Source organism: Hipposideros armiger, unplaced genomic scaffold (assembly GCF_001890085.2).
Source record: "Hipposideros armiger isolate ML-2016 unplaced genomic scaffold, ASM189008v1 scaffold_2, whole genome shotgun sequence".
Lineage (NCBI taxonomy): Eukaryota > Metazoa > Chordata > Mammalia > Chiroptera > Hipposideridae > Hipposideros > Hipposideros armiger.
The window spans coordinates 1,742,629-1,767,598 of record NW_017731352.1 but is presented as its reverse complement, the minus strand read 5'-3'; the positions used below and the strand labels follow the sequence as shown (position 1 = coordinate 1,767,598).

At 37.3% G+C, this 24,970-nt stretch overlaps 1 pseudogene; it reads right to left on the bottom strand.

The window, feature by feature from the left end:
• The window catches only part of LOC109379350 (ubiquitin thioesterase OTUB1-like), a 108,170-nt pseudogene that overhangs the window by 3,167 nt on the left and 80,033 nt on the right, over nucleotides 1–24,970 (bottom strand).

The window sequence follows — 24,970 nt, the reverse complement described above, 5'->3', positions numbered from 1 at the left end:
CCCTCTGCTGATTTCAGGATAGCCGTTCATACCCCCTGCCCTCTCCTGGGATGGGGACAGCGGGAGCAATGCGCATGGACTTGGCAGCATCATCCCCCTAACCACCAGACCCTGCACTGCTCTGCCTGAGGGCTTGGGACCTTTGCTTTGGGTACATGCCCACATGAAAGGTTTTCCCACGTGGTTGCCATGGACAAAAACAGCAGTGGGAGAGTGCCCCCTAGAAAACTGACCGCTGCCCTGTTCGTCCTCTGGCTGTCTCCTCTTCCTGGCTGCTTTTCCTGCAGAGGAACATGCTACAACTCAGTCTATTCTCCTTTTTCTAGGCTCTGTCTGACCTTTATTTTAAGTATCTTGTGACATGTGTATATGTGTTTTTATTGCACACAGCTTCGAATCCATTTGGATATGGATGCTATACAAATTATAAATAAATAAATACATGATAAAGAGAGGATCTCTTCCCTGCCAGCTCGTTGCTTAAAAAGCAGCAAGTTTGCACTTGTGTGACTCTGCTTTTGCTGGGCCCCATGCCGGCAGCCAACAGGAGTGAAAACAAAATCTGTCCCTTTCATCACCACACATTCCTCTCCTGAGCCTAGGGGAAGAGGTGGTAAGTATCATTTGCCAATCAGGAACCAGATAGCCTTTCCTTGACTGAATTCCACATCTTTAATGACATATCACCCAGTATGGGAGAGTCATGCTGGTAAATAAGAGAGCCATGGCTCCTCCTCCCAGGTACAGGACGCCTCGACCGCATTCCAGTCCCACAATTCTGCACAGCCCCCTGGCCTGCTCTCCTGTCCTGCCCTCTGCCTGTCCCTTAGGAATTTTGTTTTTCTTACGAGCAAATGCTTCACCATCCTCCATTTATTCTACACATACACTCTCAATGCTTGCTTCCTCTGAACTCCCATTACTCCCACAGAGGGCATCTGTTTATTGTTTTGGTAGTTCCTTTATTCATCTCTTGCTTACTCCTTCTCCTACTGACTCTCTCATTCAAATCATTTTCCTACTTTTGAACCCTGAAATCCACCTCTCCTCTTTTCATTTTCAGAAGAAAACATTGGGCCCACCTAATAGGCTGTTGAGATAGTTCTCGGTGATTCTTCTACATTTCTTTCATTTTGGCCTCCATTTCTCCTGTCTCTGTTTTGGAAGTGGTCTTCCTCCTTCCCAAGGCTAGCTCTTCAGTTTTGTCATGGATTTCAGTCGTTTGCTTCTACTCTGGTTCCTGGCCTCCATCAATTTAGCCCTTCTCTTCTCATGGCTTCATGTATTTTTTTTCCCCATAAATTTTATCTCCACCTTTATATTTTTAAAATGTGAATACAATAGAAACCCTCATTCTGCCTTGTTACCGCCAAAGGCCATTTTCTTCATGCTAGTTTTTTTTCCAATATTAGCCTTTTGGAAGGAATCATCTATAGGTTGATATCCCTGCCTACTTCACCACCTTCACCATTACTGTGTGACTGACTCCCAGTACCACCATTGCAAGGAAACTCCTTTCTTTACTATTATTGGTGGCCCCTTATTTGCCAAATCCAAGTGACTCCTCCCACTTTATATTCTATGGAATAATTTCTTGTTCCTCACTCTGTGCTTGCCTTCCATTCTATCCTTTAGGTCCTACCACCTCTAAAATTGTTCCATTTCCATGTCATTTGTTGCATCTTTGAGTCCGTTGCTCTGTCTTTTCTCCTGAGATTCAGTTCTTGATTCCTAATGGTTTACTTGTCAGTTCCTCCCTTTTAAGGTTCTATCCCATTAGAATCTTAAACTCCCCTTTTCTGTATGTGATTCTCATACTGAAACCAACTGCCATCTTTCACTAGCACATGCTTCTCCTGCTCTCTGAAATGTTGATTATGTTCTTTGAGTTCCTCTTCCATATTTTGCACATCTAATCAGTTAATAGATATTGTCAATTTTCCCTCACCAATGTCTCCTACATCCCTTCTCTTTTTATTCTACCCTCAACCCCCTGTTTCAGATACCTCTGCCCTCCCCCTCAAAAGCTATTCACTAAATGTGATGGATATTTGGAGGGAAAAATTCATGTGGAGCCTGAACCAAAGACATACAGGTGATTTTGTTTTACCTCACAATGCATATGTACGTAGACTATAAAAACAATCAGTTATGTATTCCTAATGATAGTTTGTTGTGTTAAGTATAACTTTATTTAGCTTATATTAGATTTTACAGCAAAAAAGAAATTGTTTTTAAGTCAGGTTGTTCTGTGCTGAGCTATTTACTCAGAAAGTACAGAGTTAATCAGGAATGGCTTGGGTTAGACAAAGATCAGAGGTTGAAGAGATAGAAAAACCCAAAAGAAGAAGCACCCACAGAAGACAGGAGAAAGCAGGAGATATTTTACCAGTGGTAGGCTTCAAACAAGATAAGAAAGGGAGTCTTAATGGAGTTCATTGAAACATTGCTTCTAAGCAACAAAGTAGTGTTGATGTCACATTTAGCATTTTCACTCTATAGCAAAGAATAAACAAGGAGAAGGGAAAAAAAATCATGAAAAGATTAGAGACAACATGTGGTGAAGAGCAGGAAAACCCCTGCAAAATTATAATAACAGAGGCTTTATTACAGCAAAAACACTGTATGCCTTTTGCTCTATATGTTTATGTGTAGTGTTTATATTTGTAAGTTAATTTTATTTATTTCTATGTCACTTTGTGGATTAGTAATTACATTTATGAATGCAAAAGAGTCCATTGTATATATTATATGTTATATAATATATATAATTATATTTTTTCAGCTTTTTAAATTTCATTTCTTGTGCTAGCTTAAGGAGAGCCTTTCTAGATTTTTAGATATACCAAAGACGCAGCACTAACCTTCTAGTGGTACAAAACAAAAATCAAGGTGAAGTACTAAGAAATATTAAACAGCTTTTTAGATCTCAACTGTTTAAAATTTTTTTTATTGTGGTAAATGTATATGCCAAAATTTTCCATTTAAACCATTTTTGATGTGTACAATTCATTGGCATTACATTAACAATGCTGTGCAAGCATTTATCATTATCTATTTCCAATTTTTTCCTCAATCCAAAAAGAACCTCTGTAATCATTAAGTAACAATTCCCCATTCTCCCCGCCCTTAATCTCTGCTAACATCTAATCTATGTTCCATCTCCACAAATTTGCCGATACTATATATTTAATATGCGTAAATGAACTCATACAACATTTTTGGTTTGTTTGTTTCTGCCTTGTTTTGCCTAGCATGTTTTCAGGGTTCACCCATGTTGTAGCATATATCCAAACCTCATCCCTTTTTGTGATTGAATAATATTTCGTTGTGAATATATATCACATTTCATTAATCCAATGTACACGTCGGTTCCTACCTTTGGGTTATTATAAATAATGCTTCAATAAACATTGGCATGCAAGTATTTGTTTCAGTCCCTGTTTTGATTTCTGTTGGGTATATTCATTCCTAGCAGTGGAATTTCTAGGTCATATGGTAACTTTATGTTTAGCTTTTGTTGTTTTCCACCAAATTGTTTTGCACAGCACCTGCACCATTTTATATTTCCATCAGCAATGTATGAGGGTTCTCATTTTTCTACATCCTTGCCAAAACTTGTGATTTTCCTGGTTTTTAAATTATTACCATCATAGTAGGTGTGAAGTGATATCTCGTTGTGGTTTTCATTTGCATTATTCTAGTGATTGATAATATTGAGCATCTTTTCACATGATTGGCCATTTGTACGAGTATATCATCTTTGGAAAGATGTCTATTTTAGTCCATTGCCAAGTTTTGAACTGGGCCATTTGTCTTTCTGTTGTTGAGTTGTAGGGATTATTTATATATTTGGAATATCATACCCTTAAGATTTAAAATTTTCAAATATTTTCTCCCATTTTGTGAGTTGGTGTTTCATTTTCTTGATAATGTCCTTTGATGCACAGAAGTTTTTAATTTTGATAAAGTCTGATTTAGTTCTTTTTCCTTTTGTTTCTTGTGCTTTTGGTGTCATAGCTAAGAATTCATTGCTAATCAAATCATTTTTGGGTTTTGAAAGGGGAAAGGAACAATTTACCCCTATGTTTTCTACTGTGAGTTTTATGATTTTAGTTTTCATATTTAGATTATTGATCCATTTTGAATTATTTTTTGCATATGATGTGAAGTAGGAGTCCAACTTCATTCTTTTGCATGTGGAGACTCAGTTGTACCATCACTGTTATTGAAGAGTGTTCTTTCCCTTGAATAGTTTTGGCACCCTTGTCAAAAGTTAATTGGCTATAGACATATGGGTTTATTTCTGGATTCTCAATTCTATTCCACTGGTATGTATGTCTACCTTAAGCCAGTATCAAGCTACTTTGGTTACTGTAGCTTTGTGTAATAAGTTTCAAAATCAGGAAATTTGAATCTTCTGACTTTGTTCTTTTTCAAGATTATTTTGGCTATTTGGGGACGTTTTCACTTCCATATGAATTTTAGGGATCAACTTTTCCATTTCTGCAAAATAGGCTGTTGGTATTTTGGTAGGGATTGCACTGAATTTGTAGATTGCTTTGAGCATTACTGCCATCTTAACGTTATTAAGTCTTCCTACTCCTGAACGAAGGATGTCTTTCTTTTTTTTTACTCCTTTAATTTCTTTCAGCAATTATTTGTTTAATTTTCAATGTACAAGTCTTTTATTTTTTAAATATTTTTATTAAAAAATATAGTTAGCATACAATATTATATTAGTTTCAGGTATACACAATAGTTATTCAACGTTTGTACACCTAAAGAAGTGATCACCATGATAAGTCGAGCAACCATCTGACACTGAACCACACTATCACAATATTATTGATTATACTCCCTATGCTGTATATTACATCCCCATGACTTACTTGTTTTATACCTGGGAATTTGGACCACTTATTGCCCTTCACCTTTTCTCGCCTTTTTAATTTCAGTTACAGTTGACATTCAATATTATTTTATGCTAATTTCAGGTATACAGCATATGGTTAGATACTTATATAACTTAAAAAGTGATCCCCCTGACTAGTCTAGTACCCACCTGGCAATATACATAGTTATTACCATATTATTGACTATATTCCCTATGCTTTATTTTACATCCCCATGACTATTTTGTAACTACCAATTTGTACTTCTTAATTCCTTCCCCTTTTTCACCCACTACCCCAACTCCCAGCTTTTGAGCTGCTATGCCGGGGGGTGAGGGTGGGGGCTGGAAGGGAGGAGGGGAGGCTTACCCCACAGAGCAGGATTTGCTCCATTGGGCTCTGGTGCCTGTTGAGACTGCCATTTGTGTGTGCTGCTTGTGGGGCTAATTGCATGGTGCTCTGCTGTGGTCTGAAGCCAACCTCCAAGTATATTGGTTCTGGGGCTTCTTGGGAGGGGCTCCAGTACAGACCCAGGTCAGCCACTGCCTGTGACTGGCCAGGGAGTACCTGGTAGGAGCTACAAAGTGTTCCATGGTTGGTTGCTGCCAGTGCTGTACCTCGAGGTGCATGGGAGCCATGCTGCAAACCCAGGATGGCTGCTGCCAGTACTGGGTCTGGGGTAATTCCACAAAAAGCCAGGACACCTGGAGGCCTGCTGCCACCTGCCAGCTCCTGTAAAATTCAGCCACTGATAAAGCCTCCTGTGCTATGTAAATTGTGTGAGGTAGGGTTTCAATGAGTCAGCAGGGTGGAGCAGTGGAGCTCACCGGGCCAATCAGATTCAGATTTAGCCTGTGGGGGCGGGCTCCACAAAAGAAAGATGGCGCCCACCTGCTGGTTGCAGGAGATGAGGGCTGCACACAGGGAAAATGGAGACTGTCCCTCCAGTCCTTGCCCCAAAGTTACACAACTCAGCCTCTCCTCATATGTCTTGGACGCTCCAGAGTAACCATCCCTCCACCGGAGCCCAGGGTGAGTGCCTGCACGGACACTTTTAAGAGAATGTCTGGGTTTCCCACAGCCTTCTGTCTCACCTGTATGGTCAGAATCCCTACTGTTTTTCACAGCCAGAAGTTGTGGGGGCTCTTCTTCCTAGCACCAGTACTCTGATCTGGGAGCCTGGTATGGGACTGGGGTTCCTTGCTTCTTCATGGGGAACCTCTGTGGCGAGATATCTTTCCCAGTTTTCAGCATGGATGTGGGACCAGCCCATTTCATGTCTTCACTCCTCCTACCAATCTCGACATGGCTTCTTTATATTTTTAGTTAAAAAACTTCTGTTCAGCTAAACTTCAGATGGTTCTTCAGGTTTATTTTTTCATAATTTAATTGTAATTTTGATGTGTTTATGGGATGAAGCAAGCACAGTGTTTATCTACTCCACCATCTTGGATCCACCTCAAGACTTTCATTTTTTTGTTAAATGTATTCTTAAGTATTTTATTCTTAAACTGTTACTGTAAATGGAATATCTTCTTATTTTCCCTTTGAGATTGCTCATTGCAGGAATATAGAAGCACAGCTAATTTTTGTATATTGATCATGTACTCTGTAACTTTGTTGAATTCATTTATTTGATCTAGTAGTATTCTTGTGGATTATTGGAGTTTTCTTTATATAGGGTCATGTCATTTTTGAATAGAGGTAAGTTTATTTCTTCCTTTCTAATTTGGATGATTTTTATTTCTTTTTCTTGCCTAATTGCCCTGGTTAGAACTTCTAGTACAGTGTTTAATAGCAAAGGTGAAAGTGGGCTTTCTTGCCTTATTCCTAATCTTAGGGGAAAGTTTTCAATCTTTTACTATCAGTGTGATGCTAGCTGTGGATTTTCATAAATTCCCTTTATTATAGTGAGGAATCCCTCTTCTATTTTTAGTTTTCTTAGTGTTTTTATCATGAAAAAGTATTAGATTTTGTCAAATGCCTTTTCTGGTTATTAAGATGATTGTGTTTTGTTTTTTTTTCTCCCCCTTCTATCAATGTGGTATAATATATTGATTGATTTTCTGATGTTTAACCACTCTTGCATTTCAGGAATAAATACCACTTGGTCATGATATATAATGCTTTTAACATTCTGTTAGATTTGATTTGCTAATATTGTTGAGGATTTTCATATCTATATTTACAAGGGATATTGATTTGTAACATTCTTTGCTTTTGATGTCTTTGTCTGGCTTCAGTATCCATGTTATGCTGGCCTTATAGACTGAGTTAGGAAGTGTTCCTTCTTTTTTGTGTGTGATTAGTTTGAGAAGAATTGCTGTTAATCCTTTAAATAGAGCTCAGCATGAGGCCATCTGTTTGGGATTTTTTTTAAAGGGGGTTTTGGTTTACTGTTTCAATCTATTTGTTATAGGTCTTTTGAGATTTTCTATTTCTTCCCAAGTCAGTTTAGATAATTTGTGTTTCTAAGAATCTGTGTATTTGATTTCAGTTATATAATTTGTTGGAGTACAATTATTCATAATATTCTCTTATAATCCTTTTTATTTCTATAAATTTATTTAAGTGTCCCCTCTTTCATTTCTGATTTTAGTTATTTGTGTCTTCATTCCTTTTTCCTTTGTCAATCTAGCTAAAAGTTGTAAATTTTGTTGACATCTTCAAAGAACCAAACTTTTGTTCATTGATTCTATCTATTGCTTTTCTTTTCTCTCTTTTATTTATACCACTTTGATTTTTATTATTCCCTTACTTCTGCTAGCTTTGGATTTACTTTGCTTTTCTTTCTCTAGTTCCTTGAAGTGTAAAGTTAGGTAATTGATTTGAGATCTTTCTTTTTTTTAAGTGTAAGTGTTATGTCTATAAATTTCCCTCTGAGTACTACCTTCACTCCATCCCACAAGGTTGTTGTTGTTGTTTTTGTTTGTTTGTTTTTACCACTAGAACCCCCTTTAATAAAACATAGAAAGTGGTGTGACAGGGAAAGGGGGGGAGTGAGATATAACTATTTACATTTACAAAACAATATCTGTATGTGTCTAGTGCCTGGCAGAGGGGAAGGGAGGCAAGACAATTGCAGAAAAATACCAGTCCTATTTATAGAAATATTATTGTGTCCAGATTGGTAGAGAAAGTAGAACCTTATATTCTGAGCACTTGGGGAAGATGTGTGGGTCGGGGTTGCTGCCTTTGCTGTGGTCCATGTACTCACCAGGGTGGAGATGCTGAGGGCCTGGGCTAGCACTGTGAAGTGGGTGTGGTCACTCTGTTTGCACACTGGCTTTACCTCCTGATGGCAGAACTGCTTGACAGTACTCAAAGAATTTGCTCTTATACTGCAGGTAGCCTGAGGTGAGCAGCTTCAGGTAGATCACCAGGTAGTCTGGGGTGCTCTGGTTGTTGAAAGAGGCCAGCACGTCAGCTACTAAGGTCTGCTTCTCAACCTGCTTAATGAAGTCCATGAACATGTTGTGGAAATCATCAGTTGTGAACTTGGCAAAGGCTTGGGACACCAGGTCTCTTTGCTCTTGGTAGACACAGCCTTGAAGCACTGCAATTCTTTGCTGTTATTCATCAGTGCCTCCAAGTAGGAGAATTTGAAAGCTCAACAGAAGCAGTTCTCTTTAAGCCTGGTCTTGTGGATGTACAAGTACTTTTTGTGGAGGTCCATGGTCTTCTGTTGATAGGTATTTTCATCCTCAGCATACTCCTGGTATGAGCTTCAGCCACTCAGAGACCAGAGGGTTCTACACAGTAGTCTGTTTGCTGAAATTGGTCCTACTGAGCCATGATGTCCTTATCATAGGTAAACAGCTAACATCTTTGGAGTTGCTGCCCAGCAGCTCCTATTTCTACTTCATAAGTTTTGGTATATTATGCTTTATTCATTTAACTAATTGTTTTCTAATTGCCTTTGTGATTTCTTCTTTGACACATTGGTTATTTAAGAAAATGTTTAATTTCCACATATGGTGAATTTGCAAGTTTCCCTATGAAACTGTAACTGCATTGTGATCAGACAAGATGCTTTTTATGATTTAAATCTTTTAAAATTTATCGAGACTTGTTTTTTACTCTAATAGATGGTCTGTCACGGAGAATATTTCAGGTGCACTTGAGAAAAATCTGTGTTTTGATTTGTTGAGGGGAGTAGCCTGCATATGCCTGTTAAGTCTAGTTAATTTACAGTATTGTTTAAAATCTCTATTTCCTTATTGATCTTCTCTCTAAATGTCATGTCCATTATTATAAGTGGTTTATTTAAAAGTCTCCAGCTAATATTATATACTGTTTATTTCTTTCTTCAATTCTATTAATGCTTGCTTCATCTATTTTGAGGCTCTGTTGTTTGGTGCATATGTTTATAATTGCTATGTCTTCTTCATGAAACAAAATTTTAATCAATATATAATGTCTTTGTCTCTTGTGACAATATTTAACTTGAAGTTTATTTTGTGTGATATTAGTATAGCTACCTCAGCTCTCCTTTGGTTACTATTGCATGAATTATCTTTTTTATGTTCTTTTACTTTCAATCTATTTGCATCTTTGCATCTAAAGTGAATCTCTTGTAGATGTCATATAGTTGGATAATTTTTAAATTCATTTTGCCAATCTCTGCCGTTTTCCTGGAGGGTTTAATCTATTTATATTTAAAGTAATTACTGATAAGGGAGACTTACTTAGCCATTCTGCTGTGTGCTTTTTGTATGTCTTATACCCCTTTCCTATCTTATTTTCCCCATTACAGCCTTCTTTGGTTGAATTATTTATTTATTTTTTTTTTGGGAAGTGAACCATTTGATTTCCTTCAGATTTTCTTAGATATGTTTTTGATATTTTTAAGATATATCCTTTATGGTAACCATGAAGATTATATTTAACAACCCAAATTTATAACAATCTAGCAAAACTTTATATTAATTTATCTTTAATAGCATAGAAAAATTCTGCTCCTATATAACATTTTCTTTCAAGGCCCCTTAATGTTGTTGTCACAGATTACATCTTTATACATTATGGGCCCAATAATATAGATTAAAAATTATTTATACTTTTGTCTTTTAAATCCTACGGGAAATAACAAGTGGAGCTACAAACCAAAAATACAATAATACTGGATTTTATATTTGCTCATGTATTTACCTTTATTAGAAATATATTTATTTATTTGTATGTCTTTGCATTACTATCTAGTGTCCTTTCTAAAGAATTCCCTTTAGAATTTCTTATAGGGCATGTCCAGTGGTAATGAATTCTCTGAGATTTTGTTTATCTGGGAATGTCTTAATTTCCCCCTCATTTTTGGAGGACAGTTTTGCCAGATGTGGAATTCTTGGGTCACCAGTTTTTTTCTTTCAGTACCTTGAATATTATTCTGCTATCTTATGACTTCCAGGGTTTCTAAAGAAAAATCAACTGTTAATCCTATTGAGGATTCCTTACATGTAATGAGTTGCTTTTCTCTTGCTGCTTTTAAGATTCTGTTTGTCTTTGTCTCTTGATAGCTTGATTATAATGTCTCAGTGTGCATCTCTTTGAGTTTATCCGATGTGGGATTTGCTGAGATTCATGGATTCATAGATTAATGTCTTTAATCAAATTTGAATAATTTTAAGCCAGTATCACTTCAAAATTATTTTTACCTTTTTCTTTCTTTCATACCTTCTGGAGAATATATATATATATATATATCTACTTGATGGTATCCCACAAGTTTCTTAGTCTATGTTCAGTATTTTTTTCCCCCACATTTTTTTCCCTACTCCTCAGACAGGGTAATTTCAATTGTACTATATTGAAGTTCACTGATTCTTCTCCTGGTTGAAATCACCTGTTGAACACCTTTAGCGAATTTTTTATTTCAGATATTATAATTTCCAGCACAAGAATTATTTTGGTATCCTTTCATAATTTCTATCTTTTTATTGATATTCTCATTTTGTTTTTCTGATTTCCTTTAGTTCTTTGTCCATGTTTTCCTTAAGCTGTTTGTGTATATTTAAGACAGTTGTTAACAAGTCTTTATTTTATAATTCTAATGCTTGGGCTTCTTCAGAGAAGGTTTCTGTCAATTAATTTTGTTCTTTTGAATGATCCATACTTTCCTGTTTCTTTGCATGCCTTGTGACTTTTTGTTGAAACCGAACATTTGAATATTATAATGTAGAAACTCTTGAAATAAGATTGATTTCCTTTACCTAGAGTTTGATGCTTTCTTGATTGCTGGACACTGTAGTAGGTCATTTGTTTAATGACTTTCCCAAACTCTTTTTTCAAAGACTATATTCCTTGTTCATAGCCACTGAAAACTGTGTCTCTTAGCTTGTTTTCAGCTAACATTTTGACAAAAATTTCCTTTAATGCCGGAACTGAACAAACATGCAAATACCTCTCCCAGTCTTTGCAGATTGGTTCTATGCCAGGGCACTCCTTGAACACTTAGTCAGGCTTTCACTGAGCCCAGCAATCAGCCTGAGGTGAGATCTTCATGTAATTCTCAAGTCTTTTTTGAGCAATCATCATGCCCTGAGCATGCACCTGGTTTCCTAAATTTCCCTGTATATATGATTGCTTTTACATGTTTTAATTTACTGAAGCTTTTCCTCCCAGGCATTAGGTGGTCAGTTTTATGTTTTCACTGTAATCATTTGTGCAGGTACCTGAAGGTTATTACTGTGGCTTTCAGTGTTTTTGAGCAATGCCAACTGCTTTTACCACCTGAGTTCCTAGTTGGTAAAAGAGATGAGCAACTTTTATCAGTCCTTCAGGTTGCTCTTGGTTAGAACAGATATACACAATCATTTGTGCATAAGCTCAATTCTGCTCCCTCCTGAGCCAGAGACCAGGGTCTTACAGTGGGAATTTGGACTGCTGCTGTTCTAATATCGTCACTCTTCTGGGGACAGGATGGGACCTGGAAAAGTAAAAATGCCACGGAGCTTTTCTGTTGTCTTCAAGTTGCCTTTTTCTTGATTCAGAATTCACTTGGTTGCTATAAATGTTTAACTATTTTCCAGAGTTCTGACAAAGTTGATTCTGACAGTTTCTACTTGTTTTTCAGTGTTTCTATGGGGAAACGAGAGCTTGGAGCTATCTACTCTCCCATTTTGCAAATATCACTTCCACTCTAAAATTAACCACTTAATTTTAGAAAGGTTTAAGAGAATCCTACAATTTGAGAATTGGAACAAGCTTTTGAGATCAAGTAGTCTTGTGGTTTAGAATCTTTCTCCCAGAGCACTAGGGGTTCCGTGGAATTCCCCTAGGGCCACCTCAGACTGCTTGGGCCTCTACACTATCCCTCGTTTCTGTCTTTACCTAGAAATCCTCAGAGTTTGTCACCCGTATTTTAATTTTTTTTAAATGGTAACCTTTCATTTGAATCAATATATTTTGGCTTAAAATTTTTTTTAGAAACCATTGATTCATATCAAGTGTTTAGTTCAGAGCTAAGCAAAGAAAGTTCAGGTTTCTCATTTAAAGTCATTCAGTTTCCCACCACTCAGCTAGGTAGCTGGACTAAGACATGTAGGCATGCATGGCAGAATAATAACTTGGTGCTTTTGTTCAACATTTAATTAGAGTGAAGGCTGTGTGCTATGTAGGGAAAAGTCATGGCAATTTTTAATCCTTTGCTATCATCCTGAACAATCCAGTTCTGGCTCCACATTGCATTCTCCCTCAGCACAACCAGGCCCTGTAGTTCCCCAGACTGAACCTTATGGCAGGGCAACTTGTCAACTATCTATTGATACTGTAGGGTGTCTCAGCTCTCCTTCCACCATCATCCCAGGGGTTAGCAAAAGTGTCTTTTTCTCACCACATATAATTCTCTCCCCAGGGGATCTAGAAAACATATTTTTCTCCATCTCATTACAATTTCAGTTCCACTTACACACAGTCACTAGCTCTGAATACATAAGAATATTGTATAGTAGTAGTAAACCTCTTTTCCCATTTTCACTATTTTTAAGCAACAGAAAGAAGCTTCGGTGATTATGGAACAAGACATTGATACCCAGAAAGAACATGGGACATCATACATGATATCAGGATAGACCCAAATAGAGGCTCTCTGAGGTTGGGGAATTTTTTGCTGAGAGAAAACAGCAGTTTTCATTGGATGGATTTCACTGCAGTTCTTAAAGAGAGTGAGCTGATCTGATGCAGTTAAGCTCTCAGTCTCTCAGAGCCCTAAGATACAATATTTTGTAGTAATTTAATAATTTCTGATTCTGCATATGTTCTATGGATATGATGAATTCTATTTTCTTTGGTATTTTATATATATATATATATATATATATATATATATATGTAATAGTTATATGTATATATACACACACATTTTTGTTAGTTAATTGCATAAAAAGTATGAAAAACATGGTGATATAACTCAGAAGCTTGTAGGGACAGTGATTTTCAATTCACGTAATATTATATCTAAATAGAAAACAATCAGCTTGGAGGTTTTCTTGCTGACTGGTATATTGACATGATTGTGATACCTCCAGCTGGCTTTTTCACACTGAATGACAATTACACGCATGCCCCATGATACTTGATGCTCACAGAGCATAAAGAGAAAGGAAAACAGTGATCTTAGGGTCCATGAGGGAAGGCTATAACCACGGACAAAGTAAGCAAACAGAAACTCAGCTAATTGAAAGGGAGGATAGTTAAAATTTGGCAATGTTGAACTGGGAATAGCATCATTGTCAAAGAGAACTTGAATTTTACTGGGTGATTGAAAAGTAACATGGCAAATTGTTTCTTCATCTAAATTTATGGCACCAGAATAAGCCAAGGATTTTTTTTCCCCCTCTGTGTCTTAAAAAGGGAGCCATTAAGTATACAGGTTTAGAATGAGTTTGGATAAAAGCTATTATTTCCTAAAATCAGAAATATATTTTACCTTTTTGCATGTTTTAATTGTGACATTATAGGGATGTGGCTTTGCATTAACATGAGCATGGGCGGCTTCTGTTTGAAAGTTCTAAGTATCTAAGTCTCTTTACCACCATATAACTCCTTCACCCACCCACAGTATTAATACTTCTGATTCTTAAGGTAAAGAAAAATATGTACCTATTACATTAATAATAAACAAAGAACAACAATATATTAAGGCAGGAATATTAAAAATCCTCCTTTGCATGCTTCGCAAAGGTACCTGGGGGTATAGTGGAAAGATCTCGGACTGGGAATTCAGAGAGCTTGGATTCAAGCCTGCAATCTGCCAGTTACCATGTGATTTTGTCAATCACATTTTCTTCTCTTAGCTTCCCTCACCCCCTAATTTGCACTATGGAGACACAACTTCATCTTCTAATCCCTGGGTTATTTTGAAATAACACGTAGGAAACCATTTGAAAAAAAAAAACCCAAAACATTATGCAAATGATGTGCATGGTGATGCTCCAACTGGAAATGATTCTTTTCAAAAATCATTCTTATATGGTATTTTATATATGTATTTAAAGACAAAACGTGACCAATGCCCAGCCATTCTTCCATGAAATAAGAAGCATTTAATTACCATTTTCACCTGAGTTGACAATGAGGAATAGTGAAAATAGAAGCCAGAATCAACTAACTTCTGTCAACTAACAGAGCTTATGTATGTTGCTTCACACCCCTGAGTCTTTACTTTTTTATTATTTAAATGTAAATACTTTATTTCCAGAGTTCCTTTACAATGATAGGATTTGATAAGTTTTATGCTCATTTATCCTTTTGCCTCCCCCACCACTTTTTCTTTCTCCTGATTCACTTGAACAGGTCTTGGTGACTCAGCTCAGATGTAATGTCTTCCAAGAATTCTTCTCTAATTTCTTCACCCAACCCCAATCTGGCTTAATTAGATCTCTTCTGTGTTATCTTAATACCTCATACCTACCTATATCATTGGACTCTGCTATTGGTTAAAAGGGTTTATGTGTCTTACACCCCAACTACAATCTAAGCCTCTTGAAGATAGGGGTCATGTGCTATTCATCTGGGGGACTGCATTTAGTAGATTCTTAATAAATCTTTCTTTACTGAGTGAATAAATGAATGAATGGATGGAAAATTGAGAGGCTCTTGGAAAATAATAAAGGGCAAAGTATAATATGTTGTTTTTCAAATGTAACTATAGAAGGAAGAAGCATTTTTCTAATGAAACACTACTATATTTGGTAGCAAGAAATCAGTTATTGGGCCATTTCTGCTAATTTGGTGAATAACTACAGGAACATCACTTAAGTTTTCTGCACTCAACTTGCCATCCAAAAATGGGGAAATTTGCATTTCCCATTGCCTGCCTCATTAAGATAGTCACAGAGGCCAAAATTAGAGCAATTATGTGATTAAAAAATTAATATGCATTATTGTGGGATACATTAATATCTCTTCATAATCAAATGCATCTCACTTTATACTCAATATGTTCCTGAAAATTTTTATCTAAACAATTTAAAATTAAATAACTTTTTAAATGAAGTGAAAGAGATTTATATTTAAAGCATATTTTTGGTCTATCCCAGTTTTGTAGAGTGCAGAATCTTTTTGAAGGGGAACAGTTATTTCTAATGTGTTTTATAATTTAGAAATTTCTTGTAATGCCAACCTCTTAATGCAGCCCCCTCCTGTACCCCTCTGACTGCCTCCTCTTCTGGTCATCCAGCTGTTTATTGGCAATGGAGAAAATACCCCAAGGACCCACCTTTATTGTCTTTGGGAAGCGGAACTTGTATTCATGAACACAACCTCTGTCCTGCGAATGGTCATTTTCAGACTTGTGGACAGATACATGTGTCTTTGAGAAATAAGTAAAAAAGTGTTAAGGTGATGCGTTTAAGATCTTTGGGAAATGTTGCTCCTAAACTAAGATAAAAGGTACTTCTCTCCCTAGAAGATTATGGATTTTCTTTTTCTTTTTAAAACAAAAGGGTTTATTTGTTTGTTTTTAGGAAGTTGATCCCAGCTAGAGTACCAATTCCAGAATTAGTTTCTCAAGTAATTGTGATTTTACTTACCCCCACTTTATCAAGACACTTTTTGTCCTCACCTGGGCAAGGATGTAATTTAGGCTTTACTTACTCTCCAATTAAGAATACAAACTACATTGTGTGTGTGTGTGTGGGGGGGGAGGGTATGGGGGTATCACTTTGTGAGGGGTGTAAATGTCTAACTATGACATTGTTTTGTACACCTGAAAAGAAAAAGAATACAAACCACATAGTGTTTAGGATTTCCTTGTTATATAATTGATGTGGAGCCAGACTCCTTCTTAAATGTCCTATTATGTTTCTGTATGAAACTCGGCCTCATGAGAGTAGGACACCTCTGTCCTGATTGCTTTTTTTCTTTTTGAATCAACTTGATGGAAGTATACTATAGGTACAATAAACTGTATTCATATAGAATCCAGGTCACCACCACCACAATCAAGGTGCAGGGTATTTCCAATCAGCTCCAAAAGATCTCATGCCTCTTTGTAGTCACTACCCATTTCATCTCAGCCCTAGGCAGCTGCAGATCTGCTTTCTGTCACCATTGATTAGTTTGCATGACTTCCTTTTCTTGAGTCCACCTTCTTGGTATTGAGTTTCTTTATGGGTAGATAAACTATTGGGTTGTCCGGAAAGTCATGATGCATTTTTGCATTGAAAAACAGAGAAAAATAACTCATGACTTTCCCAATGACCCAATATATGTTTGGGATAAAGGAGAAGACAGAGCTGAGGCACTTATTCAAGTACATCTTTTCAGATCTGATAAGCACTAAATTTTTGTGGAAGCAAGGCTTATCAGAAGTCACAGGCTAGTAGCTAGTTACCTTTAGAAAATGGTTAAACCAAGAACTACAAAATTGTAATGAAATTTACTTCTGGGTCATTTAATCCAGAAACATCCTAGGAGGTAGTTCAGGGTTTGCAGGAGCTTTGATAAAGTAAGTTATCTATTTCTCACATGAACTTGACCCCATGCTTTTAGTATTACTAAGCTAAGTGGGGCTCTAATATTTATTTTTTACATATTCACTATTCAAAAGTGAGTGGGTGGTTTTCCTTTGACAGTGTAAAGTTATCGAATATAAACTCTTAGGAGTACAGAACTTTGTTCTGTTCAAATTTTGAAAGTGGTCAAGGGACAGGGCCAAGACTACTCATCCCCATTTGGCTTTAGCACAATAGTTGTGACTACTGGACATTTGACTTTATATGGCCAAGAGTCAAGGGCTGTGGTGAGATGTCTGCAGAAGAATAATTGGCATGAAGTTGCCTGACTAGTATTTTATGCTTGTGCCACAGTCCAGAAATAAACATTACATTTCTTTCTCTAAATCTGTTTGTGTCCTGAATAGCCAACTGACAACTATTGTCCTTTTTTTTTTTTGGATTTCCAGTTACATAGCAATTGTTCAGGATGAAGGAATGGCACTGTTTAAAACTCCTTCACTCTGAAGAATCTCCTGGGTAAGAAGGAAAATAGATTTCCAGTCTTAAGGATCAGATGGCCCTATATAGTCTTAAGAATCAGGTGGTGCTATTCAATGTCACTTTTATGACTTAATTAAACTTTTATTAAATTGGGCTCTAACCTGTTTCAAATTAAGCTGAAAAGTTCCTATATTAGACCTAGACACAGGTGATTTTCTAGCTTATAGAACTACCATTTCTTCATGTCTAGTGGAAGAAGTGACTCTTAACCTTTTGATGCCTAGGTTTCCTTTATTCATTTTAAGGAGGTTACATTAACCCATCTCTTTTTAATTTAACTTATTGTTTAGAAATTTCTGGGAACTTAATTTCCTTAAAGCAGTAACTCAGGTATTTTTTTAATTCTCTCCTCCCTTTTATTCTTCCATAGGCAAGAATGGTAGTATATGCAGATTATTGAGAGAAGAAAAATAATATCTGAAAAGGTGGCTTTCTTAAAAGGCACTAGTAGCATTAGTGTCATGTCTGAAGCACCCATTTGTGTCAACTGTACAGACCTTTCAATGGAAAATTGTGCTGTGCTACCTTTTAAAGTATGAAATGCTAATTTGGGATTTACAGTTTTTGAACTGGAGGGCTGCATTTTGCATGGGATTTTGTTTAATTTCCCAGTGAAAAAACGCATTTGAAACACAACTGCCTACAGCCAACTGTCAACAAAAATCAACTGTAATAGCACAGAGCCTGTCACTGATGTATGTGGTGATGTGGTAATCTTCTCAATTTAGCTGGATATTTCTTCTTCATACAAAATAGCTGAAAGTCTTGCTAGGCATTTATGAATATCAGGAGGTATTATTAGGCTGATAATGGGGCCAGATTAAGGACGTGTATATGGGTTCAAAGTGTCAGTTAAAGAGACACAAAATGGGACAATGCATGGCCCTTGGTATAAGGGATTCTTCATATTTCAGGTTTGCTAAAGATTTGGGCGGTAGCATACTGAGTTCCATCTGCTGTGAAAGTGGCTTTCTGGGGAAAAAAAATAAAGTTGTTATGCTATTTTTTCCCCCAGAAATCTGTTTTTGTTTACCAAGAGGGTGAAATTAAGAAACGCTGAAAATGGAAGTGAGGAGGGCAGAGTAGGGTAATCTCCTGGAGTGAGACTGGTCAGCGTTCTTCTCCCCTTGACATTGAGAGCCAGTGTTGAAGGCTGGCATATTTTCTAAATCACAACTATCTAAAAGCTGAGAGAAGAGAGTTCTTTTGGAGTTGCTGTATTTTAGTAGTAGGACCCCTCCACACCCTTTGTATTCTAACGAACAACTGGCAAATGCAAGCTAAAAAATAAAGCTGCAGATAACCTATTCTCCAGTGAGGTACAAGGTTGGCACTTATTATTAGCTGTCATCAAAACATGACATTATTAAAGCTTCTCATATCAAAAGGGGATTTAGAATCAAATGGCATTTTATGTTATCAGTTACTTTTTTTGGGGGGGTGTATTTAAGGTGAACCATATTTAAATCTGGCCCCAATGTTTACTAGCTCTATGGTAGCTCAGCTCTCTCTGATTAAATTTCTTTATCTCAAAATTGGATTAATAATCATGCCTACCTCATAGGGTTTTTGTGAGAATTAAATAGATGTAAAGAGCTTAGGATACTGCTTGACATATAATAAGCATCATATGATTACCTATTATTTTTATCATCAATACAAGCAAGGTATTCATTAATATCTAGTACCCATGGCCAAAAGGATGCAAAGAGGAATATACCAGCACATATGCTACATAACCTGTTCTGAAAGGTGTATTCATTTTTTTAATTATGTTTTTATGTGAATGAGAGATAAGAGTGAACTGTGTATCTCAGCTACATGGAATATGTTCTAAGATATTGATAAATTACACCATGGCTAATGTCAATTTGACGACACACACACACACACACACACACACACACACACACACACACACCATTTTGTGCACAGCCTGAACACTTCCTTTTTCTGGGCCTCTGCTCTTCTGCCTCCGTTTTTTCCCCAATGACCCTGATCTGTTTTCTCCCTCTCGCCTTGTCCAATGATGATAGAACCAGGATGGAGCGCTGATGGAAGTCAGAGACATGTCTTGGCATACCCTCAGAAAACCCAGGTTGAGCCAGTGCAATTCCTTTCTCTGCCATTCTGTGATTGACTACTGAGGTATCATTGTTGATTGTCAGTGGGTACCCAAATTTAAAGACTAGAAAATGGAGAAGAGGGAAGGGTTTGATGTGACCGCGGTAGTTATGCACAAATTAAAGCTATGATCAAACAATGGAGCAAAAAGAAAAGCGACAACACCATGAGAGAGAATCTCTGAGGCTGTCTGTTTTTCTGTGTTTCCTAAGCTCTCATGACTGGCTCTGAAGTTTTTCTGGATCCCAGGAGACCTCTGTATGTCCTCTTTATACATCAATCTTCCCTTCCTCTTGACCTCCCACTAGTATGAAAGCATTTCTGTTCTATGCAACCAATTAGGGTGCAGAGGGTCTAAGGTTCCACGTGTGAGTAGGACGTAAAGTTTTCTGCTGATGAGTAAAAAAAGTATTGCATGTAACAATTAAAATAAAACTGAAAAAGTGGTCACTGAGGGAAATTTTTATGATCCATATTCAAAGTCTTGGGAATTGAAAGTGTAGTAGAAATAAGAGAATCTCTAGGTTCTAGGGGACTGACAAGGCCTCTGCACACATGGTGATTCCTTTTTAATAAGGTAGACAGATATCAACAAGTAAATTCAAATAAACATGGTAACAGTAATTATAGACTGAGAGGACATTTATGAAAGAAATAAACAGGAGTAAAGTTAGGAGATATGCTGGGCATTGGTGAAGTATGTTCGTTAGCACAAAATGATTTTACTGGGTAACAGCCAGTGATCTCTGAGTTAAAAATTCTCATGTGGCTTGGTCTATTCCCTTCCTCTGCCTTGGCCAGTCATGATGGATCAGGGATGGATCTCTGATGGAAAAGTGTGGCCCAAGACAGGCACAGGTATAGGTATAGATATACACTGGATCAACATAGACTTCAGAGAGATATGGGCCACTCTTAACAATACAACATTTTTCTGCCTATTATCTTCAAAGATGACAGCCAAAACCATAAATATATGGTTGAAGGTTTTTTTCTCTGTTTGGAAGGGATTTAAGTAGTGGATAATGGAACAACAATTTAATGAGCCTACCCTCTGCTCGGTAATGTGTAAGATCTTTTCCATAATTCTCTGATTTAGTGGACAAAGCTACACACTCTCACCTTATAATCATTGGCATTGATGTATGTAGGTGCTACCTGGGATTTGGGCTTCTGTTTGGACCTGGGGGAGTGCTTCTTTCTGGGCTAGTGTCCTTTAATCTGCTGCTTGTTTTTTCTAGCATGAAGTTCTAGTGTTAATACAGACTTTTAATGAGTAATCCATATGTAAATAATTAGTATAAAAGAGGAATTCACTTTCATTACCCAATCGATTTTTTTTTAATTTTAGGAATGATTTGCTGTCCCGTTTTAAGCTTTCCAACTATTTTGATGGAGCTTCAAGTTGGAGAAAAGAAGTGTGTTTCATTGTTGTTATTACACTTCCTGCTAAAATGGCATAGTTAATTTCCAGAGGTAGACATCCTCATGAGTACTCATGATAGGAAGTAGAGAGATTGCTGTTATATGCCTTCAAGATCACTGAATACCCAGAATAAACCTCCTATTGGGTACCAGACCCATAATTGTGAAAGCAAAGAGGGATCTAGGGTGTTGGAAAGGGAATATACTACACAGGTTACAGTCACAAAGCCGCAGAACTTATGGAGCATGGAAAATTCCGTCACCAAAAAGATGAACAGCTCTCTTGAGTCTTTCCCAGGATGCCAGATAAGAAATTTCTCTTCAGGATTTTATTAAAAAAGAAAACAAAAAGTTAAATAGATACAAGCATACTGACACATAAGCCTTTGGATGAAGAAGTGAGGCCAGGAACACCAAGGGCTGCTTCTCCAGAGGTAAGTGTTGACTGATTAGGATGTTTTTCCAGAGGTGCTGACCTTGACATCCAAATGGGTCCTTTGGTGATGATATTTTTAGTTCTTCTTTACTGTGTACTTTTCATTCAAAGGCATTTAACTATGATGATAAATGCAATTACTATCACTCACATTGTATATCACAAATGACATGTTATGAAATAATTATTTCAGGCAAAATGGTGATAACTCTTTACTCACAGTCCCATTTTATACCAATGACAAGATCTGTATCTACTTCTCTTTATAGAGTTAGGCTTAGACAGAGTATGAGACCAGTATGCATTTTCCTTCAAATGAGCTCAGTGCTCTCTGATGTTTGTCATGCTTTTTTCAACAAGTACTGATCCAGAGCCTACTTTGTGCCAGAAACTATTGGGGATAAAGCAATAAACAAGACAGACAAGGTCTGTGTTCATACAAGATTATATTCTAGTGAGGACAACAGATCATCAAATAATTATGAATAAACAACATAATTATAGAGTGTGATGATTACCAGGGAAAGAAGAAAGAAAGAATTGCACTAGGGTTTTTGAAAGTTTATGCAGTGCCATGGGCCGTCCTCTCCTCACACCGAATCTCTAACATGCCTCCTTAGTGTTTGAAGGGTACCTGATTGTTTGGCTTTACATACATAACTATGTAATCGCAACTTTAAGCCCTTTTGTCGTTTCCAAAGAAATTTTTATCCCTGAGTGCCCCTTATAGATGTTTTCAAACTGCCAACGAGCCCAGTGTTGAGCAATTTCTTAGCAGAAAAGACACAAGACACAAATTCTACTTTATCGGTCTGGAACCCAAAAAGGACAAGTAGTTGTGTAGTAGTAATTTGCATATACATCTGTCTTCCCTCCTAGGCCATGAACTTCTTGAAGGTAGACACTAACCTGGGTTGTTTTTTGTTTGCTTGTTTGTTTGTCTTCCATAATATTTAGCATCATGCCATGCACATAGTAGGAGCTTAGTATATTGCTCAGTGAATTCAGCTGAATTAGCGAAAGCACAGGCTCTTGCCAAAGGTATTAGCAAATACATGTTTGAAGAAAATTAACTAACAATTAAGATAAAAACGTCAGTGTTCACATGGATTTTGGCTGAGCCGATACATTTCCTTACTGGTGAACATAAGGCTTTTCAGACCAATGAATCTGGTATCCTACATTCCCTTGCCAGCAAGTCATGGAAGGGATGGAGGAAAAAGTGTGGGCTGATTGCAGACTTTGGCAAATGTAGGCACTTGAATCTCTCCTGCCAGAGTCACCAGCTCCTGGTCTGAGTGGCACAGGGTAGGAGAGAGATAAATCAGCTGAGAGGTCCTAGGATAAAACCTCCCTGTGAGGGTGCTGAGGCTATTTCCATTTGGCTTGAGGTTTGTGAGAAGGCTGCACTGGCTGCCCCTACGGAATGATTTGGGGCTTCTGACATGAGCACTCCCTTCAGGGACCTTGTGCAAATGATCTCTTCATTGAGACCTTGCATGCGTAAGCCCTGCACATAGAGCTGGGGATACAAAGATGGGCAATCAAGATCCTTGCCCTCAGGTAACCACTATTTCTGTTTGAAAGGTAGGATTTAACATGTAATCAGTGATGGAAAGCCAGCTGTGATACCCTCCCAGCCCTGAGAGTTCGCCTTTGCGTGTACACATGTGTATGTGTGTGTATACACAGATGTGGTGCAGACACAGACCCACACACATTAGTACTTTCCCACATAGCATAAGTCAGAGTAATTGCTTCAGGCCCCATATTTTGGTAGTGGGACTTGGGGGTGGTTCCAGACTATGGCGGGAAGCAGGTTACAGGACAAGGACTGATGTGGAAGAGTGATATGGTTTTACTAGCTGGCCTGGGTTCTATAGACCTAAATCTTCCCTCAGACAAATTCCTGTGAAATGAACAACAGCAATACACAATTCATTCAACTATTCATTTGTTCTTCATTCAAGAAATGATTGTTGAGTAGCTATTATGTGCCAGGTACCCAGACGGAGTAAAAACAAAGGTATAATCTTCAGGGAAACAGATATTAATCAAGTAGGTCCACAAATATAAAACTGCAACAGAGACAAGGGCTAAACTACTTGGTGTTGTGAGAGATTATATTAGGGGCATTTAACCTGCCAGGAAGCCATTCCTTAACTTACCTAGTTTTGCTCAGATAATGCTTTTAGGGGTCTGGGGTGGGAATAAAGGGTTTGCCCCTCATTTCGTGTTTCCCAAGGTCAACCTTTGCATCAGTATGTAAATGTATGCACATAATTTAAATGGACTGGGTCTATCTTCTTACTTCTTTGCATTTTATTTATTTATTTGTTTGTTTATTTATTTATTTACACATCATCAGAACTATTTTTAATGTAGCCATGTTTACTCATCATCTCCAGGAGATTGTGGGAATGACATTGAAAATGCAATTTCTTCAGTCACTCACCAGACATGGGAGGATGTTTCCAATGAGCTGGAAAACAGAGCTGAGTGATGTATCACAAAACGTAGCTTTTATGTTGAACGATTCTATTTTGAATTGAGCTATATTAAAATAGAATGCACTGGAGGCCACCTGGTGTATGGAAAGAGCAAAGATTTGAAGTCCAAGAGGCTCCACCTCTGGTTCATGGGCGCCTTAGGTAATTTATGTATCTTTCCTGAGCCTCAATGACCCTATCCGCAAGATGGGGATTATAATAGTAGCTCCCTCTGAGGTTTTTTGTTTTTTTTTGTTTTGTCTTGTTTTGTTTTTTGAGGATTAAGACAGAAAGACTATTTCAAAGCTCTAGACAGTGCCCTGCATTGGTAGGGGTTTAATAAATATTTGTTTCCTTCTCTATATTCAGATTCTTGGGCCCTTTTATCATTGGTCTACATGGAGACACACTGCTGATTTCAAAGACTGTTTCCTTTACCATAGAAAGGGGGATGGAGGGAAAAGTTCAAAGGGGAACTTGACCTAGGCAAGATGAAGTGCTTATAACCCAGCTTATAACAAAATTCCATAGTAAAGGGAATGGAAAATGAATGTACAATAAGATGATTCAAAACACGAGCAGACTCTGCGTATGTTATGCACAGATGAGTTAATTGTTTTGCCTTAAATATATTTCCTGAAGAACAGAAGCCCGATCACAGCACATATCGTTATGTATTTTAGACAAACAGCACTTTGAATCAAATTATAGTACATGCATAAAATATTAAAATAAGACATTTATAACAAATCTTTCTAACTTAGTGCTCAGCTCTAAAATAGATTTATATTCGGATAAGCAATAGGTGCGATAAATGTGGTACAGATACCACAATTTAAATTGCAAATCAGCAGGGCATCATGGGAAAAAGGAATGCAGCCTTGAAGTACTGAGGGAAAAGATCCAGCGAGGCAGTATTTTTAGGTCTTCTGCCTGATTTCGTTTTGCAATGTCTCTATCTGGTTGGGACTCTAGGTTTGATAAATTCCAGTATCTGCTCTCTGATATAATTTCTTTACATTCCCAATTTAAATGATCTACCAAAACCTTCCTTTTGTTTATTGTTGAACTGTTGCCACTAAATAGTTCCCCAGAGTCTTCAAGTTA